The 12,313-nt window shown below is 39.8% G+C and overlaps 1 protein-coding gene across 6 annotated transcripts in view; it reads right to left on the bottom strand.

The window, feature by feature from the left end:
• The window catches only part of VRK1 (VRK serine/threonine kinase 1), a 77,394-nt gene that overhangs the window by 64,774 nt on the left and 307 nt on the right, over window positions 1–12,313 (bottom strand). Inside the window, exon 1 of one of the 6 annotated variants that reach the window (XM_019807980.2) lies at window positions 11,801–11,995. The exons of the other annotated variants lie outside the window; for them this stretch is intronic. The gene's annotated coding sequence lies outside the window, so the exon portion shown is untranslated. Of the gene's footprint in view, window positions 1–11,800; window positions 11,996–12,313 lie in introns of those variants that run through there. 6 annotated transcript variants of the gene reach the window in all.

The following is a 12,313-nucleotide window of genomic DNA, read 5'->3' as shown; positions in this document are numbered from 1 at the left end:
AACTCTACACCATATCTGTGACTCTTAGAAGTTCAAGTAGAAACTGAAGTAAGGGTCAAGTATAAGGAATAGTATATGCAAAGGCCAAAAATTGCACCACAGCTTACTAAAACAGAATAATGAGTTCCTGGCAGGGGACAAAAAATACCAAGAAGATCAGAAGACCATGTTTGGGCAGTGACTTGCCAATGTGATCAAAAAAGCTGTGTTTCATCAGTAGCTTAGATGAAGATCTAAATAGCATACTCATCACTATTGGCGAAAGCAGAAAGCTGGGAGGTATCATGAATACATCAGAGTCTGACAAGCCTAAATAAAACTGTAGAACTAGATAGAATGATCTAACAAACCAGAGCCAGAATGAAAATCAGAATACATTTCATTCAAATCCTTCCTTTTACAGATGAAGCTGAGGCCAGAAGGGTTTAATAATAAGCCCAAGTTCAGAAGGTGCATGAAAGGTAGGTTAAGGCTACGAATATATGAACCCTAACTTCCAGCTGTGTCCACATGACCCAATGCTACCTGCTACTACTCGTATGGATACACATATGGGGGGGAGGGTAGAGAGGATCCTGACCTCCCTACCTCACAACACACAAAAATCAATTCCTAGAGAATCAGACCTAAATATGAAAGGTAAAATAATAAAGCCAGTAGAACATAAAAAAAAAAAAAAACAACAACTTCATGACTGTGGGGTAGCAAAAGTAAACAGGTCACAAAAAGCACTAACCACAAAGAAAAGACTGGTAAGATAGAACTGATTAAAATTTAGAATTTTAGTTCATCAAAAGACACGTTACAAGAGTGGCATGCCAAGCCAAAGGACAGGAAGAGAATTTTAGAATTCATATATTCAACACAGAATTCATATCCAGAATATATACAAACCCCAATATTTCAATAAGAAAACGACAACCTAATTTGTCTAAAATGGGCAAAAGACTTGAACAGTCACTCTGCAACACAGAATAACCAAATGGTTAACAAGTATATGAAAAGGTGCTCAAAATGCCTATCAAGGAAATGTCAATTAAAATCACACTGAGATCGTCTACACAACCACGGAATGGTTTAAAAAAAACTTTCAATGTTTAAATGACAGTAACAAGTAGAGACAAGACTGCACAGCAACTAGATCTCACATACATTGTTAGGAGGAGTATAAATTGGTACAACCACTTTGGGAAACTGTCTGGCAGTATCCATCCACCAAAGCTGAAGATACATACACACTATGGCCAATAACTCTACTCTCATATACCCAATTAAAATCAATATATATGTGAAGCAAAAGATATGAACAAGAATTACTACAACAGCATTATCCATAACTGCTCCAAAGTAGACATTACTCAAATTCATCTGCAATACGGTGGATACATTGTGGTATATAATTTGTGATGACTTTTAGAAATGGCCACCCTCTCCCAGAAAGACATGAGGTCTATGTTCCCTCCTCTTGAGTCCAGGGAGGCCTGCATCTATTTCAATCAATAGTAAAGCAGAGTGACATTATATGACTTCCAGGTATAAGTCACTCCCAGGAAGCTTCCTCTGAGAACCCAGCCGACATGCTGTGAAAACCCAAGGCCTAGTGAAGAATTCTACATGCAGCTGCTGTGGTCAACAATCCCAGATGATCCTCGTCTTTGAGACACCCAGCCAAAGCACCATGCATGTGAGTGAAGGCGCCTCTAAATGATTCTAGACCACCACCACTGTAGAGCATGGACAGGCTATGCCTACCAAACTCCTAACCCACAGAATCCATGAGCCAATACAATGGCTGCTGTTTTACCCCACTATGTTTGGAGTGGTGCATTATGCAGTAATCAAAAAACAAAACTAATGGTTACGCAGTAACAGATAACCAGAACAGAGCAAAAAAAAAAAAAAAAAAAAAAACAAACTACATGCAGCAAAGATGAACCTCAGACACAATGCTGCATAAAAGAAGCTTGGTAAAAAGGACTGTATATGGTAAAACTTCACTTAGTGGATAAAACTAAGCTATAGTTATATAAGTCAGAATAGTGGTTACCTTGGGTGGGAGTAATTACTGGAAAGAGGCAAAACCGGGGCATCTGGAGTGCAAGAACAGTAAATGTCTTGCTCTGGGTGGTGGTGATTTTAGTATGTTCACTTTGTTTTAAAAAATCACTGAGCTAGATCCTTAATATTTGTGCGCTTTTTTCCAGTATGTGTATATTTCAGGGAAAAAAACCCATTTTTTTTAAATCAGTAGAACTTGGTAACTCATATAGATGCAAGAGTGTGAAGAAGAAATGAAGGATGACTCTAATTTTCCAGGCATAACTGACTAGATAGTGCCATTAACTGAACAGTTAAATGATAGGGCAAATAAAACGGGCAGAGAAAACAGATCATGTCCTATTCATTTTGTATTCAAGTATCTACCACAGTACTTCACACACTCACTCCAGCCTCCAAGACACTCCTCTCATTTTCATCCTACCTTCTGCCCACCTCTCCCTTGGTATCCTTTTTTCCTTCGTTTCTCCCAGATGCCTCTTGGCATCGGAGTTCCCCCGGCTTCCATCTTAATTCCCTTTCCAATCTCCATGTGCACACACACACACACACACAAACACACAGCTCAATCTCAGTTGATGGCCTCATCACCTACTTCTTTTAAAAGAAACTTAGAAGTCAACCAAGAATTAATACTGCAGTTAGCTAAATTCAATTAAAATAAATTTAACAGGATACACATAAGCTCCCATGTTGGACCCCAAAACTAATGTCTGAGAACAGGATGAAGATACAGCTTAGCTATATCTGCTCAACATCATCCAAGTTCAATGTATGATGTGGTCACCAAAACCATTATATAGCTGAAAATAAGAACACAGTATGTAGAAGTAAAGTATTTTTCTTCCCTACACTAATAGAAGAAAAATGTGACGTCCAAAACAAGAGATGTGACTCTATTCTTTACTAATCAAACCAGCCCTAGAGTACTGCATTTAATCCTAAACACTACAGTTTAAAAATGGAATTAAATCAAAGGAAAGCCACCAAAGTGGTGAAAGGACATGAAATCATGCCTTGTAAGGAAAAGTTAATGAACTGGAGATGTCTCAACTCAAGAAGGCTGAGAAAACTTGATGACCATCTTCAAGTATTTGAAAAGACGTTATATAGAACAGAGACGCCACTTGTTTGTTCTAAGTGTCTCCAAAAGACAGAACTGGGTAAGAGAGATAATAAAGAAGACTTCCACTCAATATAAGGAAAAGCTTGCTAACTTGATTAAAAACAGGATAGGCTGTGGCGCCTGGGTGGCTCAGTTGGTTGGGCATCTGCCTTCAGCTCAGGTCATGATCCTGGAATCCCGGGATCGAGTGCCACGTCATGTCTCGAGTGCCATGTCATGTCACGTTCCCCGGCTCAGCAGGGACTCTGCTCTTCCTCTGACCCTCCCCCCTCTAGTACTTTCTCCCTCTCTCTTGCTCTCTCTCAAATAAATGAATAAAATCTTTAAAAAAACAAAACAAAAAACAGGATAGGCTGTCTCTAGAGCAGTGATTCTCAATCTGGGATGATTTTGTCCGCATGGCCAGGGATGCTACTAAACATCCTACAAGTCAAAGAACCCCTTGCCTCAACTAAGAATGACCCATCTAAAATGTCACTAGTGCCATGGGTGAAAAACCTGCTCTAAAAGTACTGAGCTCCCTATCACTGGAAGCATTCCATTATAGACCAGACAATGTGCTAATATCCAGTACGTGACTTTCAAAAATGGTGGGAGAAGAGCTGAAAAAAGATTTCCTGTTTAAATAATTCTCCAAAGAAAAATACCCTCAGGTATGTTAAAGCAACGGTGATGGCAGTGATGACGAACACGTACTGAACACTTACGTGGGCCAGACATTACACCAAGTAATTCAGATACACGTCTCATAGTTAATTTTCACAGCCACGCCGGGATAGGTATTATTTTACCTTGATCTGATGGTAAAATCAGGTTGCCCTAATGTCATACAGGGGTTAATATTTGAACCCAGATCTACCCGACTTCAATCATATACATAGCTGTCTAAAGCACAAATATTAAATGACTTTCAAAGCTTTTGTACTCTAGAAAACAAATGAAGCAGCACATGTTCTAGAAGTATAGGGACAGTGTCTGAACAGGTTTGTACGCACTGAAACCTAGCTGGCTAGAAGAAAGAGGAAAGGATTATTTGAAATAGTCCTGTGATGAAGGAGAGAACAATTATCCTGATTGTCCCCAATTGCCTACTTCTGTTAGAGCCAAGAAGCTCTTATATACCCATGGAATCTCAGTCAGAAGCTGAAATTAATGATGACATCCCTTTATCCATAGGCGTGAAAGCTCAGGATGGACAGACGTTTGAACATCCCCGACTGGGAATCCTGCCCTTAACAAATACACTAGATGCAGATACATGGTTTCTTGGCTGCCTATACTCCCGCCCATCTGTCAGGATGGCAGTGTGCCTGCTCACATGTTGGTCAAACTGTCACTAGGGCATAGGTGCCAAGCAATGATAGTTTTAAATGGGCAGCTTGCATAGCACTGTAAGAGCTTGCTCTTCTGCAGAAAAAAAAAAAAAAATCTCTGTGATAATACTGAAGGGTTGCAATCACAAATGAAATATTCTTGGTCAATCTCAACATTTCAGTGGGAAAAAGATCTAGACTGGTAGAAAAGAATCAGACTAAAGAAATTAAATCAAACAGAAAAGGTACTTTGAAGACAAATAAGCGGTTGCACTAAAGCTTTTCACACTGCCAATCTTTCATTAACACACATCACCGTGATCTCTTAGACAGTAAATCCTTGCTCAAAGAGTCATCATTGTTTTAAAAAATGGGATGACATGCTTTTCCATGTTCTAAGTAAGAAAGCAGAAATGCATTGATATTTAGCAGTTTGCCTGAGATTAAGTTCTACTTGTTGGGTGATTATTTTTTTAAATGACAGAAGTCCAATCGCTATCCAAGATAATCTTTTAAATGCAAGAAAGCAAGCAGAAACCAAAAGAGATCCCCACAGATGAATTGGGGGGGGGGAGTATAATTTGTTCAGAGAAAGAAATCAAAAAATGAAACAGGTGCTAAGAACCAAAAACTGAATAATTTGGGTCACGAATTAACAAATTAGGATTCAAGGCCTGTCCCTGCCATCCCCCTGACTAAAGCAAAACGTTCCCAAAGTACATGGAGGTTCCTACCCTGGCGTTAAAGATCTTTTGGATTGCTTGCGTGAATTATCTAATGTTCTGTCTGGAAATTCTTCCAGATTCTGACCTAAGACTCATCCCGAATACTGCAGTTTGAAACATGTGTCCTTGTTTAGCCCTCAGTAATTTAGAAGGACTGCTGGCCCTCATTCTCTGCAGAGTTCTTCACATACAAGCGGAAGGACACACTGACGGAATAACTGGAGTCTCCTCTCTGCCATGATAAATAAGGCGGTGCCATTAGCTTTCTTTATTGGACCAATTTATTAACTATTTATGCTTCCACCATTTCAGCTGCTCACCTCGAGGACCTTCAGACTTGATAAGAAATGTCTACCATGTCAACAATGAGTCAATAGAAACTACTCTTCTTCCTACATGTAAAAAGTACCGAAATTAGCATTAATTTGAAGGAGTTTGGAAGTACAGCAGAGTTCTGTTTGCCAAAGACAGTGGCAAAAGTCTGAAATCTACCATGATTCTTCTAGAAAATACTAGGGATTTAATACTCTGACATTACACCACTCTTCTAGCTTTCCAGTAGACATTCGCGACACAAAGTGTTAAGTCAAGGGCCATGATTATACCCTGTTCTTCCCTGTGAACCTTGTTATCGCCACACAGGGCCTACAACAACCTCTATGAATGCCATTTCTACTGTATCATTTTCCTGTTCAAGAACCTGCAGGAGCAAATGAAACCCAGTTAGGGACTCTATAATCTAGGCAACAGTTATATTCATGAAGCAACTATCCTTCATCTCCCTCCTCCCCTTCACTCACGGGCTCCCCAAAACAGCCAGTTATTTTTTTCTAGGGCTTGTCTTTGCTCATGCTATTCTCTAAAATGTTTTCCCACTCCTCTCAAATCTATACATACTTAAGACTCAAGCCATGCCACGCTTTCATAAATCTGTATTAATTTTCATACTTCATTGCACACTCACTCCCTACCTTCATTTTGGTATGAAGTTTACCGTGTATGGCCAATTAATTTTTTTATAAAGGTAAAATATTCAATGGAGCAAGAGTAGTCTTTTCAACTAATGGTTTTGGAACAGTTGGACATCCATAGGCAAAAGGAAAAGAAAAACAAAGACCGAAGACCTAAACCTCATATCTTATGCAAAAATTAACCCGAAATGGATCACAGATCTAAATGTAGGGCATAAAATTCTTTCTGCCCTAAGATTAGATAAGAGTTCTGACACACGCATGATGCCAAAAACACAATCCATATATCAGTAAGTTGGACTTCATCAATTAAAAACTTTTGGACTACAAAAGACAGTATAACAGATGAAAAGACAAGCCACAGACTGAGAGAATATATTTACAAATCGCTTATCTGCCAAAGCACTTGTATTCAGGATATACAAAGGACACTCTAAAATCAACAGTAAGAAAACACTCTAATCACAAAATGGGCAAAAGATATGAACAGACAAGTCACCAAAAAAGATAGACATACCAAAAAAGACAGAAGATGTTCACAACATCATTAGCCATTAGGAAAATGCAAATTAAAGCCATGATGAGATACTACTGCACACCTATTATCATGGCTAACATGAAAAATACTGCCAACCCCAAATGCTGGCGAGAATGTGATGAAGCTGCATCTCTCAGAGTGATGATAGGACTGTAAAATGGTACAGCTACAGTGGAGACGTTTGGCAGTTTCTTAAGTTAAACATTCACTTACCCCACAACCCAACATTCTCACTCCTAGTCATTTAATCGAGAAGAATAAAAACTTATATTCACACTAAAACCTGTACATGAATACAAGCTTCCAGTTATGGAATGAATGAGTCACAGGAACAGCACAAAGAACGGAATACAGTTAATAATGTAACAGCGATGTATCCTGACAGATGGTAGCTATACTTGTGGTGCAGGTAGCAGAATGCATAAACATGTCCAGTAACTTTTGTACACCTGAAACTAATGTAACATTGTGTCAACTACACTCAATTAAATCAAGGGAAAAAAAAAAAAAAAAACCTGAACATGAGTGTTCATAGCTGCCTTACGCGTAATAGCCAAAAACCAGAAATCCACAGCTCCTTCAGTGGGTTAATAGTTAAATGAAATGTGGTTGAGCCATAACCTGGACAAGCATAGTACTATTAGCAAAACTAGGAAACTGCACTGATACAGTATTAGTAATTAAACTACTTATCCGAATTTCAGTGCTTACATTCTTTTTATGAGTGTATGTACAGTCCTAGGATAGCTCATCATGTGTAAAGATTTGTGTAACCATCACAACAATCAGGATACAGAACTGTTACTATACAGAAACATCTACCCCACCCCCCCCAGCCCTAACCCCACAGAAACTGATCTGTTCTCCATTTCTACAATTTTATCACTTCAAGAATACTATATAAACAAAATGATACAGTCACACACCCTTTTGAGATTGGCTTTTGTCATTCAGTACAATGCCCATTAAGCTCCGCCCAAACTGTCGAACGCCCACAATATTGTTCCTTTTTTCTATTATGAGTGGGTGTTCCATTATATGGCTAGAACACATTTCATTTAACCATTTACCCACTGAAGGACAGGTGAAGCTGTTCTGGTATTTTGGCTCTTATTAAAAAAGCTGCTATGAACATTCACGTACAGGTCTTGGTGTGAGTAAGTTTTCATTTCCCTAGGATAAACACCCAAGAGTGCAATTGTTAACTGTATGTTAAGCTTTTTAAGAAACTGCCAAACTCATTTCCAGAGTGCTGTACCGTTTTACATTCCTGCCAGCAGCATGAGGTAATGTAAATTTGAAAGTCACAATTTCTAAAATATTTTCTAAAGGCCTGAAAAACCAGTAAGATTAAGCCTCTAAAATGTCCTAACCTGAGCTTAGTCGGTTAAAAAAAAAAATGAATTTTTAAAACTTTTATCTTGATTCCCAAATAACAGAGTTTTCCTTACTACCTCTAACAAAAAATGTATACTTAAATATAATCCCCTTGTTGCTAGCTCTGTTGCCATATTATATAGTAAACTGCAATAAGAAGTGAAAAAAGGCAATATTGCCAACAGAAACAGTACAAGTTTGTTTCTATGTCTTCCAGACATAGCCTATGAAGACTGGGGGTTTAGCAGCACTTTCCAACTCAGAGTATTGTAAAATGTGTTCACAAAGCATTTATACATAGTATCATCAAACAATGGCACTTGTTCAGCTGTTACTTGGTAAAACAATTGGAGAAAAGCAATTAATCTGAAAGAAAGCTGTAGTTATCTTAGCTGTAAAATTTCTAACTTCATGATTTTTTTTAACATTTTAAATATAATTGACAAAGATAGATAATGGAGTCTCTTTTGGGTTCTTAAAACAAGGAGCTAGCTGTGGAGCAGACATCCACGTGCAAACAGCGGCAAGACAGCCAGTCTGCGAAGAAATGAAATAAATGCACAAAAAGAACTCTAACTTCCCCCAAAAGAGTGGGAGGAGGGCTGGTGCTGCCGTCCTTGTTCCTAACGACTTTCCAGTTCTTTAGTCCCTTGTGGGACCAACTAGACAGTGAGGTCCTAAGACAAATGTGTCTTTCAATAAAATATGTTATTTGTTTAAAAGGTAGAGGACAGAACGCTCCTAAATCTCCCAACTAATAACCTTGCAATTTAATTATATGACTCCACCTACTACATCATCCCACTTAATGTATATGGCTTTATTGGTAAATATCTTAGTACGTGCATATGTTTACTATTCCTCCTAAATATTAGCCAGTGTGAAAGTGTCTATCTTAATTTTCAAATCCTAGAGTTCTGGTTCCCATCCAATGGGCCAGAAACCCATGGAGAGACAGAAATTATTGCAAAGAATCATCAAAATCCATGTATCTACATGAAGACAAAAGAAACAGTATGATTCACACTGTATTTTTCCAAACTGACAAAGATGTTGTGGCTAGTAAATTTCTTAATAAATTTACTGGAGAATGCTACTATTAAGTAGAGTACTTTCTTGTCATTAGTATTTACTGATGAATAGTAAAAATCTAACTCTTCCTGGGAGGGAAGTGCGCACCTCATCCCTCTCTAGGCTCTCTAGAGAGTGTTCCTTTTTGAAAGGGTTGCCTGTGTCATCCATAACAAGAGTAGTAGACTATGCTTGGTTTGAGTGCAGAGATGAAAGACAACACTGGGAGAGGTGGGGCTGAAGGAATTGGGAAAGTGCATAAAATTACTTCAAAACAGCAACCTCAATACTAGGTAAACAGCATTCAGGAACCAAGTTGGGGAAAATTAAAGGGCACAGCCCTCTTCTCATATTGACAATGCCAAGTAGGAACATATTCACAGGAGTTTCAGTCCAGGGGCCAAACATATTTTAGAATACAAATATATCCTAGCTAAGTGCTTTGTCAGGATTCTGTCACCTTTCTAAACTAATATATCCTTACTAAAAATTTCATATTTTCTAAATTTATCAATAAATAGTACAGTTTTTCAAATGTGTCCTATACATATATTGACTTCTTGTGTGCTGGATGCTAGACAACTGAAATCAAAAAGAATGACCTCTATTGATTTAAAACACAACACTCCAATGGCAAGAATAGACTGTACCTAACCCAGTTCCTGGCAGACACATGGTATCTGGTGAATAAATGAGTCCATTTCTGCTCACTCTGAAAAATAACCTCAGCAAGCATGGAAAACATCCTACCAGTCCAAAAAATACTCTCCAGTCCTATTCAGTTACCAATCCATTCTCATAACCCATCAAGACCAATTTGCATGAAAGCCTCACCCCCACACACAGAGGCAACGCTTAATTCCCATTAGGTTTGCTGCCTGATATATGGTATTTTTTTTTTAAGATTTTATTTATTTATTTGACAGAGATAGAGACGGCCAGCGAGAGAGGGAACACAAGCAGGGGGAGTGGGAGAGGAAGAAGCAGGCTCATAGCAGAGGAGCCTGATGTGGGGCTCGATCCCATAATGCCGGGATCACGCCCTGAGCTGAAGGCAGATGCTTAACCGCTGTGCCACCCAGGCGCCCCGCCTGATATATGGTATTATCAGTACTTGCACACTGGCATAAATTCAGGATTCATCCTTCACTTGATATAAGGTAGATTTTAAAGCTTCCAGTAAGTTTTATTTTGCAAATCAAAAACCCTTTCAAAATTTTATTTTTCAATTCAAAATTCTATCCATGGTACACTGTATCTTATTAGGGATGGCTTTAAGACAAAAATACACAGTTGTCAAAATAAAAGGCTATTTTTTTCTTTTCTAGACATCTAAGACATTCATTTATATATTTATTATTTCACATTAGTTCTCAAATTTAAAAAAGTGGCCTATTTAAGAAATTTTAGGGTCTGTCAATATTTGGAATGTACTGCTGGTTTTATATATATATACACTTGCATCCTGGAATAAAACTTAGCCTAAGCTTTCCACAGAACCATTTCCTGGGCACTTAGTAACTTATTCTATGCCAGGTTCTATGCTTGACACATTACCCCATTATGCCATTTGTTTAACAAATACCCTCTCATAATTTTTGCAGTGCTAAACAAGAAGCCACTACACTATAAACCTGGTATCTGTACCAGATACTAGCACTAAATTTACAGTGATATTTCACACAAGCTTTTTGTTATTAAATTCAAGTTGTTTTACTGTATTAAAACAGAATCGGATCAGCAACGTTGAGATGCACAGAGAATAACCATCTGCGATCGCTTCGGCAGAGAAAGCTATTATTAGGTGACTACTTAAGTTACATTCCTTCTATGGGTAGATGAACATAACCTTATCTATCCAGAAATTTAATTCCAATTACTACACGCCATTTTGAACAGCATAATCTAAATAAAATGATTATATAAAGAACCCTAGCTTCCCTCTGAAATTGCTTTAAAATTGTAGATTAAATTCTCTCCAAAGATACGCTCGGCATATGGTAAAAAGGTGTCTTGATTCTGAACTCTGAAAAATAAATAGTGACATTTTTTCCCTCTTGTGAATTCAGACTCAACAGACAGGCAAATTCAGGGAGGGAAGGAGGAAGGATGGAAGGAAGGGTGGATTGATTAATGAGGCTTTTCAACAGCTTCCTAAAACGGCCACCCCAACAGCAAAACTGGTATTTCCAAGTTGTTCCAAGAAAGGGAGATGGGAGAGGGAAAGGGAAGAGTCGATACAAAGAAAAACAAACATGAGTGACTAGACAAAAAAGAAGTTAGAAAAATGGATGGCCTCGACAGGAACCTAGTGTCTGCCTCTCTCCCTGCCTCTCAGCCCAACGACTCTGGTGCTGTCCGTCGAATTTAACTACATCACCTTAGAGTTTTGAGACAAGAACCAAAACCTATTTCGGCGGTAGGAAAAACTATGTGTTGCCCTCGGATACAAATGCATCAGTAAAGAGTACCACCTTGTCAGCCAGGGAGAGAGACGGCATACGAAATCCCTTAGCATATAAGCGACCCACGGAGCTCTACGCCTTGCACCATGCCCTCCAGGGCAAGCTCCTACCCGGCCTCACCCGGACAGACAGGTTGGTAAGGGGACAGTCTCCTACCCTAAGGTTACCGAGCCTGGAACGCTATCCTCAGGGGGCAGGCTCCTTCTCTTCTCTCCTCTCAGTTTTCAAGTCAAACGTCACCTCCTCTGGGATGTCCTTCCTCACCCCCATCATTCCGGCCTACAATCGCCTGTCCCGGTTTCAAGGGAGCTTTTCAGGGTCTGCAAACTGTAGCATTTGCTTCTATTCGGTGTCCCCCCCCCCCGCCCCCGAATGTGAACTTCACGATGCCAGAAGGACCTCGTCGGTCCTTGTTAGCACCCGGCACCCGGCCCCCGGCCCTGAGACCAGGCCCCGAGTGCCCAGGACGCGAGGCAGGTCTGAGCACGCGAGAAAGAGCAACCACGCCGGGGAGTGAAGGGGGGGGAAGGCCTGGCAGGTGCAGGAAGCCCGGGCCGCGGCTGGGCCTGAGGGGAACTGGCGGGAAGGGACGCCCGCGCGGCGCCGCCCGAGGTCACGGCCGCCCGGACGCCCCGCGCCGGCCCAAGCCCCGGCTGCCCCTCCGCGGGC

Source organism: Ailuropoda melanoleuca, chromosome 14 (genome assembly GCF_002007445.2).
Source record: "Ailuropoda melanoleuca isolate Jingjing chromosome 14, ASM200744v2, whole genome shotgun sequence".
Classification (NCBI taxonomy): Eukaryota; Metazoa; Chordata; class Mammalia; order Carnivora; family Ursidae; genus Ailuropoda; species Ailuropoda melanoleuca.
Note: the sequence above shows the minus strand (reverse complement) of the source record. Positions and strands in the feature narration are given on the sequence as shown.